Genomic DNA, 3,635 nt, shown 5'->3' on the forward strand with positions numbered 1-3,635 from the left:
GGCTTCGACGCTCGGAGTTGCCTGTGCTCATTTCCCCCGGCAGCCAGCTCTCCCGTGGAGTACCCGGCGGGACCTTCATCGCGGGGCAAGTGCTTGTGCGCCCAGGGGTTGCGGGCTTCCAGCTGCTCAGGGCCACCTCCGTGCCCCTCCGTCCCGCGCCGGCGCCCGCAGAAGCGCCGCTGAAACACGTACCGCGGCGCCTGCGACGGGTTGGGGGGGGGCGGGTGCTGTCCGGAGTTGCGTGAAGTAAGAATCCCATGGCTGAACTTAGAAAAGATCGTGAAACAGAAGGATCGGCTGCAAGGGGAAGGATCAGGCTGCCCAGGGGGGTGGTGGAGTCACCATCGCTGGAAATGCTCAAAAAACACGTCAACCTGGCACTTCAGGACATGGTTTAGTGGGCACGGTGGCGTTGGGTTGACGGTTGGACTTGATGACCTTAAAGGTCCTTTCCAACCTTAATGGTTCTGTGACTCTGTGATTCTAAATGTCCCCATAACACTGGGGCTACGACGCGCGTGGGGCAGCCCAGCCAGCTGAGGAGCTGGGGCTGCACCCCAGCGAGCGGCGAGGGCTGGCCCAGCACGGCCCACGGCATGCTTGAGTTTCTAACCTTTTTGTTGCAAGCTGCACATGGCTTAAGGAGGGTTTACTTTTGTTTTACGTTCTTTACTTCTGCAAACAGGAGCACCTGATGCTTTATATTTTAAAAGAAAAGACCATCAATTCTTGATTCCCAAAGGCTCAACAGCTTCTCTAAGAAAGAACAGGAGATAATGTCACGTCCTCCTCCACACCTCACAAACCCTTCTTGCTTTTAGACCTGCGTTAAGAGGACCTTTGGTTTTTGCTTATTGAAGAAAATACCCCAGCTGAGGAGCCAGACCTACGCGCGTGTAAGGGAAGCCCCAGCTGCCTGAACTGTGCTGGAGAGGCACGTGGCTATGGGTACGTAGAGGCAAAGCTGGTCCTGCCTGGGAGCGAAGCAGGGCTGTTTGAGTGTGTTGAACTGGAGGGGTGAAAAATTGCCTTGGCTTTAAAGAGCAGAAAATAATAGCTTGCTGACGCCAAGCCCAAATGGCAAGAAAAGGAGCTCTGGGGTTCTGGCCATTGCACAGTTTCCTCATATACACACAAGCCTTCCCCTGGGCATGACTCCCTGCTGGACTTCTGTAATCAAATTTCAGTCAAAACTTGGTGGCAGCAAACTCAGCACGGAAATGCAGGATCAGTTTATTACTTCCCTGTGCTGAGAAGGTAGTCAACTGATGCCTATAAATCCTGAGTATTTGCTTATGAAAAGGTTGTTTTCTTTTTTTTCCTCTGGGATCCTTTAACCTTGTCCTCACTTCAACGTCATTTGGACCATCTGTACTTTGTAATGTGGTGGACTTTGTTTTATCAGTCTTATCTACAGTCTGCCAGCTTTCAGAGATATGTAGGTACATGAAATGGGTGTGCTTCCTTGCCTGGCTAAGGAACAGCATACATCAGCTGCAATTATCCCTTGAATGTTCAGCTAGTTTTGTTTAAAACTGGATTAATACAGTATTATTTCTTTGATGCTAGTGCTTGTTGCTGCCTCTATCTGTCAGTTCTGCCTGCTGCTCTTCAACAGCAAATAATTCCTGCTCCTGCGCCACTAAATCCAGCGCTTGCTAATCCATTGAGTTATGGCTAATGAGATCAATGGGAGGTAAAAATAATCCAGAGAGTATTAATGTATCCCAGGAATTTACCTCGGAGACTTCTGGTTTTGCGAAGTAAGAGTCTTCTGGTTTCTTCTGATTACATTTACTTGGGAAGAGTAAAGCCTAAACCGTTCCCCTTGATGGCATTGCCTCCGTGGGGTGTGAGGCTCCCCGTGGCAGCCTACATGGTCGTCCCCTGCCCCTGGCATCCCTTCACTGCTGCAGACCTCTGCTCCTGCCTCTTTTTTTTCTTTACATTGTCTGCCTCAATGGCAAAGCGACAGCTCCATACAGAGGTTATTGCCTCCGGGAGTGGTGAATGCAGATTTTGACCCTTCCCTCCACATTGGTTCTGAAGAAATAGGGGAAAAAAAAAAAAAAAGGCCCACATGCCTGCAACTGTAGCTAGAATTGTAGAACTGTATTCAGGCTGTGTGGTGGGAAATGCTCTTGTACATTTGTGTTAGCCCATGGTAGGAAGTCAGCTAGGGAAAAAACCAAAATTCTACCATCTGAACTGACCTGGCACGAGACTATAGACCAAAACTACGAGTCCTTCTGTTTTCTGCTGTACAAGCCATGCGGTGGAGTCTCTATGTCGGTGACTGAAGCAGGTCAAAAGTGAAAGTTCAGGGAGGTCATGAAGAGCCCAGACTGGAGTTTGCCCATCATGAGAGCAATTAGAGGAAGACTGTTCAAAGGGTATCTTTGCAGTGGTATCTGGGTGCCTAATTACAGTAACCAGCTTTGAAAAATCTCACCCTGCACTTTTACCAGAGTGTTTTGAAAACACCACTGCAATATCCAGGTTGCTTGGGAACACTGACGGGCTTTCATGTGGAAAGCTACCGTCTCTGTCAGGCTTTTTTCTCCAGGTGGAGGAAGGTTTCTAGTAGGAGTTTCAGGGGTTCGTGTCCCTTCCCTGCACAGTGGGCTCTGGGGAGGTGATTTGGAAGATGTGAAGCCACCTCATCATGCTGTACAGCAAACTTTCAGGAGGGGACAGGCAGCTGGCTTCCTCTTACCCAAGCACATACTTTTTAACCTGTTGTTGGAGAAGAGAAACAGAGATCAAAAAAATGGAGAGATGCCCTTCCCCTTTGAGTGAACGTAACCAGCTCACACCTGCTGTGTCAACCACAGAAATATACAAAGGTCCAAATGCAAATAAACAAAACTATTTAACTTAGAGGAGTTTCTGCAACCGGTGTTTGTTTTTCATCCTCATGAGCTAATTAACCCCTGGAGCTGTTTATCTCTTGCTTTGGCCTCCAGTAAATCTGTGAAATGAAACCGAAACTGGTCGGAAGATGGAATTCCCCCACCCCTCTCCTTACTTTGGGTAGGGGTGTGTTACCTGTGCTTTATTCTTTTATCAACCACAGTGAGTGTTTGTGATTGCACAAAAAGTCAGAGCGCGGGAGGGCAAGGCCTGGGGGACAGAAGTGCACTTGGGAGCCCCGCACGGGTGTCGGGCTGCGCTCCTAACCCCAGAGCCCACGTCCACCATCCTTACACCCTCTCCTCCACCAGCTCCCTGCAGGGACTAGTCTGAGCTCCTGAGGGGCTCCAAAGCCCCCCATCGTGGTTGCACATACCAAAAGCCTGCTGGACAGCAAAAAAAGTTAACCAGGTCTTGGGGGGAGAAAGAAGAGTCCTGGGAGGGGTCGCGCCTGGATGGGCAAGGTACGGCCTGCTTTGAGTTTGCGGTGAGAGCACACACGAGCGGCAGGCACGCTAGTCGTGTGGTGGTTTGTTTCAGCAGCTAATGCCTTTATTTAAACTGCGGCCACTTCTCTGAAACCCGAGTTCCAAAAAAAAAAAAAAAAAAAGCATTTAAGCAATCCTGCCCAGGCCGGCCAGCAAAGCAACTGGACAAAGCCGAGTCTGTTACGTGAGGTGAGTTATTTAAACCAAGGCAAAGAGCTGGGCGCGGCGGGTTTC

This window comes from Phaethon lepturus, unplaced genomic scaffold, assembly GCF_000687285.1.
Source record: "Phaethon lepturus isolate BGI_N335 unplaced genomic scaffold, ASM68728v1 scaffold20843, whole genome shotgun sequence".
Lineage (NCBI taxonomy): Eukaryota > Metazoa > Chordata > Aves > Phaethontiformes > Phaethontidae > Phaethon > Phaethon lepturus.